We start from the raw sequence: 21607 nt of genomic DNA on the forward strand, positions 1-21607 counted from the left end.
GGACCGAGATGCCGCTAAAGCAACAGCCGCCTCGCCTTGCTCGTGTAGTTCCGATTCTAATTATGACTTTGATTAGGATAGATTAGATACTTGGGATCTTCTTTGTGCTTTCTCTTTCGCTTATATGTTGTGCTCATGCACCCTTTGTTTTTATTTTATTTTTTTTATTTTATTTATTTTTTCTTGTATTCTATTTTACCATACTTTTGAATGTCTGTATGCATGCTTCGATGTGTCTATCTACATTGTATTACCTCTGGAATTAATGAAAATACATGGTGCTTTTGGTTTCTACCTCTATTTTGTGCTTCACTATATCATTACGTTTTTTTAGCTATTTCTGGAATTTTTGTGGATGTTACTTACACAGATAAGGTAGGCAGATAAGTATTCACTTTTTTTTTTATCCTTATTGTGCATTCATTTGAGATTGTGCACTGTTAGAAAATCTTTAGAACAACAAAATATAAAATACGACGCTTAGGAAAAGTTAACTAAATACCATATGAAGTAAACTGTCAAATTAATTACTGTCATTTATTGTGTTCATTAAAGCTCAAACCCATTCAAGAATGGTTACTACACATTTATGCCTCATCGTACATGTGAGACAAAACAATTATTGAAATTCAATTGATTATTAGTCATACTATGTTGACTAATAATCAATTGAACATGTTAATTATTTGTTTCACTTTCGATTAGTAATGTTTGTATTTCAACCATTCTTGGATTGTCCAATGTGGACAGTTCAGGAAGTTGTATTTACATTGTTGTCATCGTTCATGCTTTGTCAATTTTCATTACATATTTTGAGCATGTCTCTACTTGTGTTCTCTGGGTGCACAGTGGTGTGTCGTGATAATTTGATAGTGATGAAAAACTAGCAACATGTTCACTTCCCCCATCTCGTGTACTTGGAGAGCCATGGGGAGATGCTGTCGAAATTTATAATGACTACTACAAAGGAACTTGAGTAATTGATTGCAGCATAAATGCAACATTCCTAAATGGGATAGGATCCGTACCCTTTAGGCTGAAGGTGGTCAATTATAGGTTTCACGATGCATGCGTCATAAACATTATGAAAATGTAATCAACATCATTTACTTCCACATGTTATAGGGTAATTAATGAACATGGATAAGAGTTGGTTGAACGCTTGGGGTAGGTTTTTGCTGGAATTCGTGAAAGGGGTACATGATTTTATAGAGTTCACGCGTCCTCGTGCAGACAAAGCCAGTAGAATAAGGTGTCCTTGCAAGAAATGCCAAAACATAACATTCAAACACATTGATTTGGTTCATACACATTTATTAGACTTTGGAATGGAGAAAAGTTACATAACATGGGTGTTTCACGGTGAAGATTATGTAATTCAGAGCGATGATAATGACGATGCAGATGAGGGGGCAAATATAGTAGGTGGTGATACATGTTCGAAAGGGTTATGTGACATGTTAGGTGACTTGCATAGGGGGATTGCAGTGGATATGGACGATGTTAGTGTATCGCGTACTGGTGATGAATCTACTTCAGCAGGTACCATACCTTGCAATCCTAGTACGTTGAATCGACTCGGTAAACCGTTTGCTAATCTCATGAGGGATGCGTGGGTGCCCCTATATCCAAACTGTAAGAAGTTCTCAAAATTAGAGTTTCTGATAAAGTTGCTTCATGCAAGGACAATGCATGGGTTATCTCAGAGTGTATTCAATATGCATTTAAGACTTATTAAGGTGGCACTGCCTAATGGTGAAACACTTTCGAAGTCCTTTAATGAGGCGAAAACATACATGCGTGAATTAGGTCGCGGTTACACTCTAATACATGCATGCAAGTATGATTGTGCATTCTTTTATGGTGAACATGAAAATGCGAACGAGTGCCCAAAATGTGGTGAACCAAGGTATACAACTAATCAGAAGAAGGGTAAAAAGGTCCCTTAAAAAGTTCTACGATATTGTCCATTAATGTCACGACTGCAATGATTGTACATATGCAGAAAGATTGTTGCTGATATGAGATGGCATCAAGATAAACGTCTTCAGGATGGAAACACGCTTAGCCATCTAGCGGACTCCGAGGCTTGGGCTGATTTTGATAAAATGCATAAGTGGTTTGCTTGTGATCCTTACAACATTAGACTTGGCCTTGCTTCAGATGAGTTTAATCCTTTCAATAACATGAACAACCCTATAGCATGTGGCTAGTTATGATTATGCCATACAATACGCCACCATGACGATGTATGAAAGAACCTTTCATTTATATGTCTCTGCTTATTCCCAGACAAATGGCACCTAGTAATGATATTGATGTGTACCTGCGTCCGTTAATTGATGAGTTGAAAGAACTACGAGAAAAAGGAGTGGAGACATTCGATGTGGAAATCGGGACAACATTTCGGATGCATGCTGCAATGTTGTAGACAATTAACGATTTCCCTACTTACGACAACCTGTCGAGTTGAAGCACAAAAGGTTACTTAGCATGCCCAATCTGTAATAAGGATGCTAGGTCCTTATCCTTGAAGCATGGACGCAAGTTATGCATTATGTGTCATCATCGTTTTGTATGACCTGGACATCCTTGGAGGACTTGTGGCATTAAAAGCTTTAAAGGAAAACCTGAACGAAGGTTGCAGCCAAAGCGACTAAGAAGCATTTTCTTCAAGTTGCCATACTGGAAAGATCTTCCACTACGCCACAACTTGGATTTCAAGCACATCGAAAAGAACATTTGTGAGAATGTCATTTGTACATTGTTGGATATGAATGGAAAGACAAAAGACACCGCAAATGCTCGTCGAGATATGGAAGACATGGGAATACAACCTAAGTTGCACCTGTTTCGTGATGGGGACAAACTTCTCATGCCATCTGCTTGTTACACATTTTTGAAGGATGAGAAGAATAAATTCTTTGAATGGTTGAAATCAGTTAAGTTCCCTGATGGATATGCATCGAACATAGCTCGATGCATAAACACGAGGGAAGGGAAGATGTTAGGAATGAAAATTCATGACTGTCACATCCTTCTTCAACGGGTTCTACCCGTTTTCCTTTGTGGACACTTGACCGAAGATGTTCGCTCGGTGTTGATGGAGCTAGGGATCTATTTTTGACATTTGTGCTCCAAAAAATTGAGCGTAAACGTACTTGAATGGTTAGAGGATGACATCGTGATCATACTATGCAAGTTAGAGAAAATATTTTTGCCAACATTCTTTGATGTGATGGTCCACCTAACCGTTCATTTACCAAGGGAGGCCATAATTAGAGGACCGGTTCAATATTGTTGGATGTATCCTATTAAGAGGTAAATTATAAAGTCCTTTTATAATGGTCACGTGATTTCCTTGTTCGTTTTTTTTTTTTCCTTCTTGTGTCTACAAGTCAATAATGCTATGTAAAATGCACAGGTTCTTATCTACTTTGAAGCGGTATATGCGCAATAAGGCACGGCCGAAAGGTTCAATCATTGAGGCATACATTGACAGTGAATGTCTTGTATTTTGCTCAATGTATCTACATGATATTGACACAACGTTCACTCGCGAGGAGTGAAATGCAGACGTTCATGCTATTAATGTCGAATATAAAGAACCGAGGAGCTCTATATTTCAAGAAAATGTTCAGCCGTTCGGTGCACGGGTTTACGATTTCATGAATATGGCCTACCTACAAAAGGCCCATTTTTACGTCCTCAATAATTGTGATGAAACTGTTTCATATATCAAGTACATGGTGGTTAACTCTTTACTATTATCGCATTGTATTTACATATGCATATTTATATACTTACTTGACATTAACATGCACTATTGTTACATATAGCGAACATAAAACTGAACTTCTGGCCCAAAATGAAAGGAATGTCGACGAAAGACATAAGAAAGAATTTGTCAATTGGTTTGGGAGCTGTGTAAGTAACAAATACTGCTCGAGTACGAAGCAATGTACAAAGTCAATGTTGACAGTTTACTCATCTAAACTCCTATTTATTTAATAGATGAAAGTCATGTATTACAATAAAGAACCAACGACAAGTAAAGATTTATATGCTTTGGCATGTGGCCCCCATCAACGAGTTAACCTCTATAGTGGTTGCATTGTCAACGGGTTACGATTTCATACAAAGTCCCTCAAACTGAATAGACGAACCCAAAATTGTGGGATTACGATGCTAGGCATAGAAGGATATGAAGAAATTGACTACTTTGGTGTATTGAATGACATTATAAAGCTTAACTATGGAGCCAACAGACTCGTCCACCTGTTCAAGTGTACCTGGTGGGACATTGGCAAAAAGAAGACTGGGATAAACACAGATGCCCACTTTACCAGTGTCACAACCTGCTCATTTTTAAACTGTCACGACCTGCTCATTTTTGACATATTTTTTTTTCTTTTCCTTTATATATATATAAATCATCATCATACATTCCAGCTCAGCAGGTCACCATCCACCTGGACCCGTAGGTACCAGGGATATAACAGAGTATATATAGCAGAAGCCTAAATAGCAGAAAACATACAATCATGTGCATTTAAATACCATATATCACAATATACCAGAGTCACTATACCCACTATATTTCCATATATACATTTCAAAAATAAAATCTAGGGACATACCCCACAAAATCTAACTATCCCTACCAAAAACTTACCCTTCAAAAAGGGCAGATAAACAATAATAATTTTGCGGGGCTTTTCTCGCTCTCCTATCTGGGACTCCTAAAAAGTTAATAAGATTTAGGGGTGAGACACCTCTTAGTAAGGGAAATAAACTAATACCAATGTGTGGCAACATGAGTATTCAGTGTTCTACATATATCATACATAACATATTTAGTACTGTATATCAAATCTGGGAAAACATACATATATCATCAAAACATGGCAGAACATACTGCATTTTCATAATCATATTTCATCTCATATAATAATAGTAGCATAAAAACATTCCTAGTAGGTTAGTTGGCTGTTGTCATGTATTACCCCCACATGACTGGGTTGTGTGGCTCGAAGGCGGGACCTGACAATGGTTGGCCGACCACTGCCAAGTCAAATATCCAGTCTGTAAGTCCGATGGGTCTACCAGACTTGGTCCGTACACTAGGGGCAATCACAACACACTTCTTTAATAACCATATCGACCATCCAATCTCACACCACTCCGTACGGCACCGTTAACACAAATATCATGATCACGAAGACCATGGACACATAGCAATGGTACCGTGCAAGTGCTAGCCTAGACCAAGCCAACCAGGTTCTAATATCATATAACATATACAAAAATCATGATACATGAATATCTCATATCATTAATTATCAAATCAATCATATCATTTTGCATATATACGTGTATCATAAAAATCATCGGCCCGTACGCCGGTATTACACATTTTTCATAGCTCGGCCCGTACGCTGGCAAATCACATAGCACAGTCCGTACGCTGGCAAATCACATAACTCAGCCCGTATGCCGACAAATCACATAGCACAGCCCATACACTGGCAAATCTCATAGCACAGCCCGTACGCTGGCAAATCTCATCCACATAACATGACCTGAACGGCAGCAACTATATCCACATAGCACAACCTATACGCTGGAAAATCACATATATATAAATATATCTCGCCTCGTACGCCGATTTTCCATCATAAAAATCTGTATTATAATCACATTCCCAGAAAACAGTTTCTCATACATTTTATACTCATGCCACACTAACAGATTTTCATATATTCAACATACGGTCATTTTTACAATATTTTCCAAACATGAATCATTTATATATGTATATTTATCTTTCCTGAAACCAGATACTATATATATATATGTACATGCATTTTCTCAAAACAAAACTAGCTTAATTTATCCCCTTACCTAATTCCTAAAAAGCCCCTAAGAAAATCTTCCCCGCACCCGTAGGGTTCTCAACTCAACACCCCTGAAAATGAAAACTCCCAGTATTAAACTTTAGTATTTCTAAGTGTATAACACTTTCCACAACTGTCACAACTCCAAATTTGGCTTAAAAAGTCTTACCTCAACTTAGGGATGATTTCTAACTCGCTTTTACCAACGATCCGCTCCAGCAGATTTGGAGAGAACTTCCCTAGGAGTGTCATGGTGACTTCATATTGTCAATCTAGCGTAAATCTGGCACGAAATCGACGAAAGAAAGAGAGAAAACTGAAGAGGAGAGAGAGAAAAGAGAGTTAGCTTCTTTGGGAAGCTTAAAATCCAGATTTTCATATTTATAGAACAGGGGATTTCGTCGACGTGCCTGTCCTTCGTCGATGAATTCTTTATTAATTTCGTCGACGAATTCTTTATTAATTTCATCGATGAATTCTTTATTAATTTCGTCGACGAAATTCAGTCCTTCGTCGACAAAATTCAGTCGGCTCAAACCCCCTCTCGGCATTTCTTCATCGACGAGTCCCCTGTATTCGTCGACGAATTTTCTTAAGCCTTCGTCAACGAGTCCCCTGTATTTGTCGACGAAGCCCTGCTGATCACCTTTTCGTTAGTCCTTCCAAAGTTCAATGTCGTCGACTGCTTCCTTCTGTTTCCGGCTTCCATTTCCCCTTACTTTTATTATTTAAATACCATTTTTATTCGGGTCTTTGCAACCAGTGTCAATTTTAGCAAGACATGGTATCAAAATAACCCTTTTGTGCTAGCGACGCAAACAAAACAAGTGTTTTACCTTAAAGACACAAAATTGAAGGGTGAATGGCATGTGACCCAAAAGATTCCTCCCCGAAATTTGTATGCTATTACAGAAGTTGCAGATGGGGAGACGAGTGCCAGTGACGCTGCATTCCAAGAAGATGAGCCATCTGTTAGTGCAGCAGCGCAATCTGCTTTCAATGTTGTCGAAGAAGGAGCCGATCTTATACCGTTGAATAGGGTTAGTGCCACGGTAGAACATGTAGGGACTTCTGACATTACAATTGAACCTTATGTAAATGTTCACTTCATCAACGATGAGGAAACTGATGGAGAAGATGAAATAGGGGTCAAGTACTGTAGTGAAGAGGAAGACACTTTAGAAAGTGAGGATGATACCGATATTGAGGACGTATAGGGGTAAGCATGTTATGTTTATCACTATGTATATGACATGTGTAAATAACTAAAAATATATTTATTATGCATCCATCTAATATTCGTACTTCTTATATTTACTTGTCTAATATTTTGCAGAGATGGCACTAGGAGGTCAATGTGGCCGACTTCCTTCCAAACACTCGACTACATCGTATGAGGATGATCCGACATCCTCGAGACCGACGGAGCCCATCGGCCTTGATGCGGTGGCACCATTGTCCGAGCCATTGGCACCCCGGCCAGATGTGGATACCTCGGCTTGGGATGACACGCATGGTGAGTTGCCCACCATGATCAACAATGTTGGTAAGGTTTTCTTTTATTTATTTTGATGTAAACTAATGATTTTTATTCACGTGTATGATTAAAATATTGTTCTTAATTTAACTCTTCTTTTAGCATCGACATCCACGACCAGGTCAGGCCGTGGTGTCGCGAAGAACACGGCGCTGAAGAAGCACTTGCAGAGGACGGGGAAGTGCATTAGGATTGACATTCCTCTAGGCTTCACCGCCTTGTGTGATTATTGGTGTCTAGCATGGACGCAAGAGCTCAGCATTATATGCCGAAAGTATGCTCTAGTCACTGCCTTCAGTTGGTCACAGGTGATTGAGGCGCAGCACATGGTTCTTTACATGTGCATCTTGATAAGTAATCCCAAACTTTTTTTTTTTTAACTTTTAATATACTAGCCAAACAACTGTCCAACATTCTAAATGTATTACCTATGCAGGAGGAGTTTGATATGGACATTCTCCACGCGAACCATGTGAAGAGGGCGGTGGATGTCCAACTTGGCAATAAATTTAAGTCCTATCATGCCAAAATGTGCGAACATTTTTGTGCGATGGGAGATGAAGCAGAAACTCACCCATACGATAAGATATCCCAAGAGGATTGGCAGGTGGTGTATCGCCATTTCCGCGACCCACACTATTAGATGATGTGTTTGCATTATAATATCTACTTTAAGCTTTGTTGTGGCTAATAAGAAGTCATTACATGTTTTTTGTAGGCTATATGTGTAAAAAATGCCGCGAACTGCAGCAAACTCCCTACGCCGCATTACGGTGGGTCGAGGTTATTCGTAAAACATTAATGGGTAATTGCTATATATAACACTATCTGAAGATTACCTGAATTAATATTAATGATGTTTTATATGATAATGCAATGTGATCCTGCGATTGGCGCTAAGGAGCCGCTGCCAGATCTTTATCAGAGAACCCACCAAAGGCGATCGGGGGAGCGGTGCAACGGTGCGCATAGCAAACATGTAAGTCAAATTAAATATGTAGTTTATAATTTGATTCAAAACATCGAAGTTGTATTATTATTTCTTCTTTTTGATCATTGTCATAACTGAAAATAGGCTTGGATGGTCGAGCTGAGAGATGCACCTGTTAAAGAGGGGAGCCAACAAATGACGGATTACCAGATAACCGCTCAGGTGCTTAGGGAACGAGTAGGGGGCTGGATGAAAGGGCTTGGAAGTGGATACATTGCCCTAACAGCATTGTCTTCGATGGGTGCGGTGGCTCATGCTGAGAAAGAACAAGTGTGTCGAGAGGCTAAGGCTCGGGCGGACGAGATGGTTCAGCGGGTGCATACGGTGGAGCTGGAGAACCAGGAATTGAGACACATGATGTCTAACGTCACAGTGGAGAACCAGAGTTTGAAAAAAAAGGTGTCCACCGTTGAAGCCACGCTCGCAGAAGTTTTGAACAGGCAAGTACAGTTCGAAGAAATGATGCGCAAATGTCAATCAAATTATGTAGGTGGCTTCTCTCATTAGAAGGTATGTCATTGTTCTATTCTTGTGCATTGAAAATTCAGCATCTATACCTCATAGAGTTGGAATTTTTAGAGAATTCTGTAAAATATGGATGTTTGAACTGATAGGTAAATCCGTCCAGAAGCATGTTTTGCTTTTATTTTTTTATTTTAACCAAAGTTTTAAAAAGTGAAGGCCAAAGGTGAGATGTTTTAAGAGGCAAAGTGTAAGCCTTAAGGCATTGGGACATAAGTCTTTTGAGAATTTTGTTTTAGATAAAAATATGTAAGTAAATTACATATTTTTACAGGAAAATAAAATTTTAAAAAACACGAATATATAAAAAAAAATAAAATATAATTTCCAAACTACTTGTTGCAACTAAAAAATTGCTAACTTGAATTCTTTGCATACATCATGATGAGATAGCTACAACATTACAAAGTTCAAATTATTTTCAAGATCTAAGATATAACTTTCAATTATTTTGAAAAAGTTGAGGAACAAAAGTTATACAATTCAACTCATGGACATTTCTTTTATATAATCATGGAGTTAAAATTTCTAGCGAAATCTAACTTGAGAGTCACACACCCAAAAAGCATATGCCTCAATTAAAGACACACAAAAGTTGTGCCTTCTGTATAAACGCATAAGCCTTATCTTGTAATGCATTAGTATTGGGAGTTGGGATTTGGTATTTTAGGTTGAATCTCAAGGTGTTGTACACATGCCTTGCCATCAGGTAATATACATTCTAAAAATATGCACGTGTGTGCTTGTTTGGTTCTATTCATATAAATGCTGAATTTTGTTAAAACTTTCTCAAAAATGAAATCAAAAATGATTTTACTAAAACTGTTTTTGAAAGGATGAGTGAAAATCCTTTATAGAATGTTGCATGCTTGAAAGGGAATACTTACTTGTTTGATTCTCTTCATATATATGTTGAATTGTGTCGGGTTATGAATATACTAGATTGACTTGACAATGGTAGTATAAATGCCATTTGCATGGCTAATGCAAATTTGTGTATTGCATGCTGGTAGTGAATATAGGATTCTCGCATGCACTTATATATATATATATAAACTCCTTTTCAGGTCAAATTTTTTTGGGAAATTGTTCAAATTACTGTCGGCATGCTACCGAAATTTTGTTAAAATTTTCTCAAAAATAAAATCATAAATGATTTTGCTAAAATTGTTTTTGAAAGGATGAGTGAAAATCCTTTATAGAATGTTGCATACTTGAAAGGGAATACTTGCTTGTTTGATTATGTTCATATATATGCTGAATTGTGTCGGGTTGTAAATATACTAGATTGACTTGACACTAGTAGTTCTGTTACTTGTTTAATTGTGCTACTTAATTGCATGCGTAGTCTAGAATGCCTCCTGCATGGCAGATGCAATGGATGTGAATTGCATGCTGGTAGTATATATAGGTTCTTGTGTGCCTTAAACTGAATCATAAATTGCTTATTTGAACCTATCAGGTACAAGTTTTATGGGAAAACGTCCAATTTGCAAACGACATGCTGCCAAAATTTTGGTAGATTTTTTACCCAAATTAAAACCTTTTACAAATTGATTATGTTAAAATAAATGATAAAATATTTTTGAAATGATGAGTGAAAACTAATTGAATATTAAATTTCATCATAACATAATCATTGAATCATTAGAGGAGCTCAGCTCCATCTAGTGTAGCTAGGTCTATAAACCTTAGAGATAATTTCTTGGAGTTCATTTTGGTTTTCCTTTTGGAAGCTATTCTTATTTGTTTGGAGATATTGGAGCTGTATTGATTGTATTATTACGATTTGATTCATCTTATCTGCAATATCATATATGCGTAGACAGACCCTAGGTTGTGTACTACTGTTGTTGGCTCAGCTAAACGTAGGAAGGACTTTTGTGATTTGCAGGTCTGAGAAATATTCTATTTACAGACGGCACGCTGCCGAAAATTTGTTAAATTCCAAACGCTTTCTTAACCTCCTCCCAAATAAATCTTTCGAACATGATAACTTAGCCACTTATGAACATTAAAACCGATTAAAGAATCACAACTCGAAACCTCCTATATATTGAAAACTTTTTTAGTCAAATTCAAGTTAGCAAATTAAATCCTAAAGACCAAAGACAAGCTCAAAAATCTCCAATAAACTACAAAAGGCAATCTTAAAACCTTCTAAAAATCATCAGCAAAGTGTACATGAGAAACATACTTCATTCCTGCCAAGCAACAAACCTTCCACAAGACCACATGCCTCACACCTAATTAGCACTCTAATTAAGACATTTACCGCCAAAATAAACAAAAAATTAAATAACATACTACCATGAAGAAAACGGAAGATGTAAACCATGATTCCACCACTATCATTGAATAGAAGAAAAACAAATCATAATCCATTTCCTCAATCTATAACCAAAACTTTTTATGTCCATAACTGAATCCAAGAAACCCCAACTCAATCTATCACAAGCCTTCTCACAATCTAAGTTATAACTTCAAGCACAACCCAAGCTGCATCAAGAATGCTTGAGAAGCAATCTTCTGGACAAAACTAGAAAACCTTAGTCAAAATCTTGTCAACAATAGTCACAAAACTAGTAGGTCTGAAATTCCTTTATATATCCATCCTTCTTAGGAACTTATAAAAGTAGGACTTTTGGCTACATCATCATTAGCATGAAACTCTGGTAGGAGGGACAAAACCTTCGTTTAACATCGTTGACACTTTCCCAACTTAGGATAAAGTCCATCACAAACCCATTAGGTCCAGGAGCTTCATCTCTCCAACTCAAAGATACACTCCCATACCTTTGCAACTACAAAAGTGCTCTCTAACCACCACTTAGCTTCTCAAAAAAAAATTCCATTCCAAACCTTTTATTCATAGGCCTAAAGCAATTTTCCTTAAAATCCAACCTTAAAAAAAATATTACTGACCTCCTTTACAATAATTACAAATTGGACAAACTCACTATTCAAAATCTCCAACTTTGAAATCATATTCATATGCTTCCTCAGACCAGCCACATGATGAAGGAGTCGCAAAAGGCTACAATCCCATAGGCAGGACAATCTCACCATTCTCAATCTCCAAATCCTAATCTATATATTCCTGGAAAAACAAATGACACCAACTTTGGATACTTTGTGAGGCATCTTTAATCATAAAGATAGTAAAGGAGTGCATTCTTCAACTGTTAAAGCCATGTCAACTTGGTTGAAGGTGGAACAACGGTAGTAAGGGTCCCATTTATCAATTACTATGATGTTGATCGGCTCTGTGGATTTATATTAAAATGTTCTTGTAATGGTTGAGTTCTAATCCTAACTTTGAAAGTTTCGCTCGTAACCCATACTTAAGCTAGTAGGGTCGTTAGTCATCACCCATCACATGTTATCGACGGGAAAACATTCAATCTTAATCTGTGTATATGTATATATATTTATGTGTGTGTGTATATATATGTGCATGTGTGTGTGTGTGTGTGTGTGTGTATGTATATATGTATGTATGTATGTATGTATGTATCTATGGATGTATGTATGTGTGTGTATATATATTTAAAGAGATCATAGTGTTTCAATGTAATAACCCGAAATTTTTTTTTTAAAAAAATTAATTAATTAAATTTATTAATCAATTAATTAGTTAAACATTATTAAATTAATGTATTAAATAAGCAAATAAAAAGAAATAGTATGAAAAAAAAATATTAATTAAGAGTAATTAGTAATTAATTAATTAAACATTATTAAATAAATAAATAAATAAATATTTTTTTTAAATTATTATGAATTAATTAATTAATTAAGTATTATTAAATCTAATGTATTAAATAAATAATATGATATATATATATATATATATTATAATATTATTATATTGTATGTAAAGTATGTAAAGGAGAAAAAAGCAAATAAGGAAGCTAGAGGCTTTCTGCGTCTCAGTTAGCCTCTCTCCGTCACCTCTCCGTCTCCACCTCTCTCTCTTCCTTCATTTCTCAACGGATATTCAATCAATCGGGAAACAGAAGGTGCCGTTGGATTCCTAACTACGCCACCGACATTTCTACCAGAGCGGATTTGTCGTGGGAGCGGCATAAGCACCATTTCTAAGGTAAGACAGTTTTTTCCTAATTTCTCAATTTTTTATTAAATCTGCTATTAAATCAACGATCAGGCACCACCATGGTGTTCTAGTCGTGTTCGTCATTATTTTGACATAAGTAAAGTTCCGATTGGGGTTTTCTAAACTCCACTCCAAAGCGAGAGTGGGATTTGGAAAATTTGGTAATCTGGCTATATTTAAGGATATAATTATTTATTTGGTATTTAAGGGCCTATAAAATATTAAAATAATATTTATTTAGGGTTAATTTAATGGAATTAGGATTTTTTATTCAGGGTCCGGGTGAGCGCCGCATGCATCTTTTCGGGGTCCCTATTGGTGTAGTTCAAGAAATCAGGTAAGGGGAAAAATATATATTAAATCATAATTTTTAGAATTTAATGAAAAATAAATTGTGTTATATATATGTGTATATGTTTCGGTATGGGTTTAAAATGCCAACCATTTAAATTATGATTTTTTGAGTTTAGGGCTGTTTATTAGATATGTATATGCGAAAATGAACTGATGAAAGTGGAAAATATTTTCAGGATAGTTATGTAAGAAATGAAAGGTATTTTCGGTATATAAACATTAAATGTTGGTTGACTTATTTTACAAGCAATGTATGAATTTTATTGCTAAACTGTGTGGCATGAGATTCTGTGCAAATATATATTAAATATATGGGAATGCAGGTGATGGATGATTTATTATGGATTATAGTTAGAATTAGTAAACTCTGGTATTATGTTATATGGAGATTATGTTTATGTTTTCTGCCGCGTATATATTGATTATAGATTATCAGGGATTTTATCAGGTATAACGCACTGGACTCGAGATTAAGGGTTTGGGGCGTTACATTCAAAGCTTACTTATATCTTCTTTTTGTTTGTTTTTTGCCACTTATATCTTTCAGACATAAATTGAATTAGTCGATTGGGCCTTTTGTTCGACTGCCTAGTCCCTTCACCAAAAAGGGTTTAAACAAATCACCGACTCGCCACTTAAAAAAATCACCCTAGCCTCTAATTACACAAACAACTTCTTCCGAGCCTTAACCCTCGCCTCGGCTCTCGTCAGCCTTCTCACCTTCACGAGAACTCCTCAAAGGCCGCAATAACCTCTCGCATTCCTCCTTCCTCCTCTTTTCCCTATAGCTCGTTACTCTGTTATCCTCTTGCAAACAAATGATTGTCTCTTTAGCGTCTTTGTACTTTTTCTCCAAGCCTTCCAATTGATCTTCAAGCAAGGGTTTACTGAGCGTCAGCTCTCCATTCTACCCTCCGATTGTATATTCTCTTCTGGTGAAGTTCACTCATGAATGGAGAGCAGAATGGAGAGCTGGAGCTCAGTAAACCCTTGCTTGAAGATCAATTGGAAGACTTGAAGAAAAAGTACAAAGATGCTAAAGAGACGATAATTCGTTTGCAAGAGGATAACAAAGTAACGAGTTATAGGGAAAAGAGGAGGAAAGAGGGATGCAAGATGTTATTGGGGCCTTCGAGGAGTTCTCATGAAGGTGAGAAGGAGGCTGTTGCTTATGTGAAGAATAAGCTGAATGATTCCAAGTTCTCATGAAGGCGATAGCCGAGGCGAGGGTTGAGGCTTGGAAGAAGCAATTTGTGGAATTAGAGGCTAGGGTGATTTCTTCCTGGAAGAGGATACGACTTTGTTGATGAGGTTCAAAGTTAGTTGAATTGTGCTTTAACTTTTTCTTGGTAATATTTTCTTGATGGATGGTATTATATTATATGAATTGTATATTGAACTACTGAAATACATGCTTGTGTTGAACACCAACTGCATGACTGATGCAGTATATTGTGAATTGCATGCTGGTAGTGGACTTAGGTTGTTGCATGCTTAAAATGTTTTATTTTGTGAAAACAACCATGTTTCAGGTACAGGTTTTATGGGAAAATGTCCAATTTACAGACGGCATGCTGCTAAAATTTCGTTAAAATTTTTCCAAAAAAAAAAATCATGTATGAAGATAATTATGATAAAATGAATGTTAAAATATTTTTGAAAGGATGAGTGAAAGTTAAATGAAAAGTTATTTCATTAAACCCTAAATTTGCATCTATTAACATACATGACATATCATTTGCTTTTAATTATGGATAAGCATGATCATTTGTCCACCATCAGGGATATTCTGTTTTGAGAATGAGTTAAAGTGTTTACGTGCATGGTTTGATGCATGCAACTGTATATATTCATACGTACGCCATTCACATTCATTTCAGTTATACGTTTAGGGTTGAAAATTATTGTATGATGCACTCCTTATATTTTTCTTCTATATTATATAGAGCACCAACTCTCCATTATGCTCTCCATTTGCATACTAATTTTTTTTTTATGATTCTTAATTTGTAGGGTTTGCAGCTGTCATAACATCAGCACGATGCCATACATGCACTACAGTGGTCGGATACAACTTTTGATAATTTCTTTGTAATTTTTATTATTATTTTAACAAATGGAATTTCTGTATTTTAATTTGAGTTTGTATAATATATTTGTATTTGAATTTTGAATTTTTTGAATTTTTTTTCTTATCTGAATAGATGTTATTTCTTCATTTTAATTGAATTTGTATTTAAATTTGAAATCTTGAATAATTTATAAATTTCGTAGTAATTATGGTTTCAAGTTATGTATGCGAAAATGTAATTACAGATTTTTACAGGAATTGATGATTAAAAAAAATAGTATTAAAATTTTTAAAAAAATTTTAAAAAGTTTTAAATTATTAGTGAACGATTAAAATTCATCACTAATAGCAGGGTGTTAGTGATGAATTTAAATCCTTCACTAATACTGCACTATTAGTGACGAATTACAAATTTGTCACTAATACCCTACTATTAGTGACGAATTTTAATCCTTCACTAATACTGCACTATTAATGACGAATTTGTAATTTGTCACTAATACCCTACTATTAGTGACGGATTTGAGTACTTCACTAATACCCTACTATTAGTTACGAATTTGAGTAAAGTCGATGTAGAATTTATAGTGACGGTATTAAGGTTTTAGTGATGGCTAAAATCCGTCACTAAAACTATATTATTAGTGACGAATTTAAAATTCGTCACTAATAGTTAGTAGTAATGGCAGTATAACAACTAATTTAAAACTGTCACTAATACTTATAAATTCGTCACTAATAGTATTTGTGACGAATTCATAAGTATTAGTGATAGATTTGATCATTCACTAATACCTTAATTTTTTGTAGTGATATCTAATCACATAGGGATACAGGACGTATTTCTTCAACATAGATACATGGAATAAGTCATGAATTCTGGATAGAACTGGTGCTAAGGCTAACCTGTAGGCAACCGAACTTACTCTCTCAAGTATCTCGAATGGTCCAATGTACCCAGGGCTCACCTTACCTTTCCTCCCGAACCTTATCATCCCTTTCGTCGGTGCAACTTTCAAAAATACATGATCTCTTGTACCAAATTCCAACTCTCACTAGCGAGTATCTGCATAACTTTTCTATCGACTCTAAGCTGCTCGGATTCGATCTTTGAAGAGTTTGATTTTTTTGAAGTTTGTTGAATCATCTCTAGCCCCAAAACCTGTCTCTCACCAATTTCATCCCAATATAACAGGAATCAGTAGTTCCTACCATATAATGCCTCATATGGTGTCATTCCAATACTAGTCTGGTAGCTATTATTATAAGTAAATTCAACTAGTGGCATGTACTGGATCCACCTACCACCAAAAACTAATACACAGGCTCGCAACATATCCTCCAGTATCTAAATCGTCCTCTCCGTCTACCTATCGGTCTGAGGATGAAAGGTTGTACTAAATGTCAGCTATGTACCCATGAATCTTTGCAAACTTTTCCAAAACTGCGATGTGAACCGTGAGTCTTTATCCAATACAATGGACATTGGCACATTATGCAGTCTAACTATATCCTGTGAAACAACTCTGCCAGTCTGCTCAAGAAGTAGTTAACTCTGATGGGAAGGAAGTGGGTAGTTTTCATTAATTGGTCCACGACCACCCAGATGGCGTCCTGTCCATGCAATGTCGGCGATAACCCTGTAACAAAATCCATAAAAATATATTCCCACTTCCACTCAGAAATGTGGAGTGACTGCAATTATTCCGCCGGTCTTTGGTGCTTAACCTTTTCCTACTGGCATGTAAAACACTGCTCTACATATTCAGCTATCTCTTTCTTCATACTACTCCACTAAAAGGACTCTTGAAGATCCCAGTACATTTTAGTACTTCCAGAATGCACAATATAAAGGTGTGCGCTTCTTCCAAGATGGTTCTTTAATTTTAGCATCTGCAGGTACGCATAGTTTGGTACAATACCTTAGAGCATCATCCTCTGAAATATTAAAATCAACCCCCTGTCCACTCTGTACTTTATATCTAATCTTTACTAATTCTGTATCTTGCATTTGAGCGATCTTAATTTTCTCCAGCAAAGTTGGCTACTAGACTAGCAATAAATGCTTGGTGATCTCCCTCTACTAGCTCTACCCCAAGCCTTTCCAAATTCATTCTGATCTAATGTTGCATCACCACTGCCGACATCGAGGCATTCCCTAATTTCTAATTTAAGGCATCAGCTACCACATTTGCTTTCCCTAGGCGGTAACTGATGGTACAGTCGTAATCTTTAATTAACTCCAACCATCTCCTCTACTTTTTATTCAACTTTTTCTATGTGAAGAAATATTTCAAGCTTTTATGATCTGTAAAGATCTCACATTTCCAACCATACAGATAATGCCTCAAGATCTTTAAGGTGTACACCACTACAGCCAACTCTAAATCATGCGTCGGATAGTTCTTTTCATATTCCTTGAGTTGCCGAGAAGCGTATGCCACAGCTTTTCCTTGCTACATCAATACATGCCCAAGTCCTCTCAGAGGCACGTCGCTGTAAATCATATAATCTCTATCCCCTGATGGGATGGTCAAAACTGGTGCGGTGATGAGTCGCTGCTTCAACTCCTAAAAGCTCTGCTCACATTCGTTGGTCCACTCAAACTTCACATTTTTCCTCGTGATCTATATCAGAGGACCTGATAATCTGGAAAAACCCTCTACAAACTGCCGGTAGTATCCCACTAGACCTAAGAAACTTCGGATCTCCTAAACATTCCTCGGTCTCATCCAATTCACCACCATTTCTACCTTGCTCCGATCAAACAAAATACCATCCCCGGAGATCACATGTCCAAGGAACGTAACTTCCCTCAGCCAGAATTCACATTTCTTAAACTTAGTGTACAACTTCTTTTCTCTCAACACCTGTAGCACCATCCTCAGATGATCTTTGTGCTCCTCAAAACTTTTCGAATAGACCAAAATATCATCAATGAAAACCACAACAAACTGGTCCAAGTATCGATGAAATACCCTCTTCATTAGTTCCATAAACACTGCTGGTGCATTGGTTAATCTGAAGGGCATAGCCAAAAACTCGTAGTGGCCATACCTGGTTAGGAAAGATGTCTTCGGAACATCCTCTACTTTAACTTTTACCTGATGATATCCTGACCCAAGATCAGTCTTAGATTAGACCTAAGTTCCATGGAGCTGATTGAACAGGTCATTTATACAGGGAAGAGGATACTTGTTTTTAACTGTCACTTTATTTACTTCTCTATAGTCGATACACATCCTCATCGTCCCGTATTTCTTCTTCTCAAATAAAACCGGCGCTCCCCAGGGCGACACACTAGGCCTAATAAACCCTTTGTCTAACAATTCTTACAACTGGTCTTTCAGTTCTTTCAATTCGGCTGGAGCCATTCTATAGGGTGCTTTAGAAATCGGTGCCAACCCTTGAAGTAATTCAATAGTAAACTCAATTTCACAATCCAGTGGTAAATCAAGTAACTCCTCTAGAAAAACATCTAAAAATTCCATGACTACTGGAATATTAGCAAGTTTCAATTCTTCGTCTGACATTTCCTTTCTACAAACTATGTACCCTTGGCAACCATCTTGGAGTAGTCTCCTTGCTTGAGTAGCTGACACCAACTATGGTGGGGTGTGCACACAAGACCCCACAAATCTGAACTCCTGCTCTCCAGGAGGCATAAATATCACCTCTTCCTGATGACAATCAATACTGGCGTAATTAGCTGTTAGCCAGTCCATACCCAAAATCATATCAAACCCCTTCATATCCAATACCGTGAGATCAATTGGTAATACTCTTCCCGAAATGCCCACTAGATAACCTTTAAGCACCCTTTTACACCTCACTGCTGATCTCGTCGGTGTGGCTACTGATAGTTCAGTATCTAGAAATTGTACTTCTACCCCACATAACTTGGTATACCCCAACGATACAAAAGAGTGTGTGGCCCTTGAGTCAAATAAAATAACAACTTTATATGATAAAATAGTAATAGTACCTGTCATGACATTGTTCGCAGCCTTGGCGTCTCTCGGTGTCAACGCAAAGACCCTCGTCGGGGTTGTGTTCCTCTACTGGCCGCCTCGAGATGCCTGATTATTTCCACGGAATGGTCTAGGAGCTAGTAAATTAGCTGGCTGTGCTTGGCAGTTTCTCACAATATTTCCAGGTTGTCCACACCGATAGTACACATTCTCTCCCACACAACATTCTCCCATATGCCTCCTGCAACATCTAGGCCAAATAGGACAAGTTTGCTTGCCCTGATATCCACAGTTTCCCATCAATTTCCTTTGACCTCTGCCATATCAGTCTCCCCTCCATAGGCCCCGGCTAGTACCTACTTGAAACCCAGGAGGTGTGGACCTCTTTCTCTGGCTCTATATCCCAGTACCATTTTGCCAGCTTGTCTATGCTACAGCGGCTCTGTCGACCAATCATGAGAAGTCCTACTCCTTCAAAATTGCCACCTGTTCATAGATTTCTTACCTCAAGCCTCTCTCAAACTTTCTCGCCTTCTTAGCCTCGTCTAGGACAATGTATGGGGCAAAATGTGACAACTCAATAAACTTCGCCGCGTATTGCTGGATCATCAGATGCCCTGCATCAAATTCAAGAATTCCTCTACCTTAACTTCTCTAACAGTGACAGGGAAATATTGGTCAAAGAACACCTCCTTGAACCGGTTCCCGGTCATGGCTACTTAAGCAGGTCTCTGTTCCTCCAATAGTCTCATGGTTGTCCACCACATCTCGGCCTCACCCATCAACTTGTACGTGGCATAGAGGACCCTCTGATCATCATTACAGTGCAACACCATCAATATTTTATCAATTTCCTACATCCAGTTTTTGGCAACCGTAGGGTCGGCTCCCCTTGAGAATGCCGAAGGGATTCATGTTGGTGAACCGCTGGATCATAAAACCATGATTAGCTAGTGGGCAGCCCTATTCTCTAGTATTTCGGGTGATTTCTGCCATAACTTACTGTGCTACACTGCGCAGCACCTAATCAGAGTCACTGTCACCCATACTGGAAGGCCCTACACCACTACCCCCACCGATGTGTGCATTGCTATTTTCAGGGTCCATCCTGCAATAACACGAGAATAATCTAAGAATCCAAACTTTATAGTACAACTATTACATTAATCTAACTAAGATAGCCTCATACCACCTATCAACTAGTTTAAGGTTCAGTCCTACCATTTAGAAACAGAAACCGACAATAGTTTACCATGGTTTTTCTAAAATCGTCACCCCAGGAAAATCACAAAAACCACCCCAAAGTTCCTGCTTCCAAACTGCGAGACAAAACCCTAAATTCTCATCTTAATCTCCCACACTGACTTGTCAAAATCTTAGTCTACCCATTTCTACCCTCATCAAAATTCATTCCTATACTCTGGTATTATTTTTCGCTGTACACTAAAGTTTACAGGGCCTAGCAACCTATGCTCTGATACCAAACTTGTAACGACCACAGATTTTTACCAATTATATATATATATATATATATATATATATATATTCTGCAACAATATAACATTACTCTGATACCCATAATACTATTCACTATAACGTCTCGGAACCAAAGTGGTACCGAGGATACCTGTTCACAAAACATACCATCTATGCAATGGAAAACATTAAAATACATTAACCTTATTTATAACACTAGAGTTTTAGCATTTCCCAAAACATACATATACATCTCCCAGAAAATCCACAAAAACTCCTAAGGACTACTCAAAATACATCTCCTAATACAACACTTACCCTTCAGCAAGGGTACTAAAATCCCCTCTATCTCGGAGCTTGCTTCGCACGACTATCTAGATCACCTGAAATGTTTGGAATTCTGGGGTGAGACACCTCTCAGTAATACAGAATAAGTTACTACCAGTGTGTGGCAAATGAGATTTACATACATAACATAACTCAACTATTATTTAAGTTGTAATTTAGATCTCAGTTGAATGTAAATACCTACCATAACACACACCTAGTCCATTTAAAATAAGCATTCTATTTGAACATACTTTTAGCTATAATAGATAGTTCCTATTCTCTATAAAACTATATACATATACATATACAAATAATTGTGAAAGCATTCCTGTATCGATAAC

This window comes from Malania oleifera, chromosome 9, assembly GCF_029873635.1.
Source record: "Malania oleifera isolate guangnan ecotype guangnan chromosome 9, ASM2987363v1, whole genome shotgun sequence".
Taxonomy (NCBI): Eukaryota; Viridiplantae; Streptophyta; class Magnoliopsida; order Santalales; family Ximeniaceae; genus Malania; species Malania oleifera.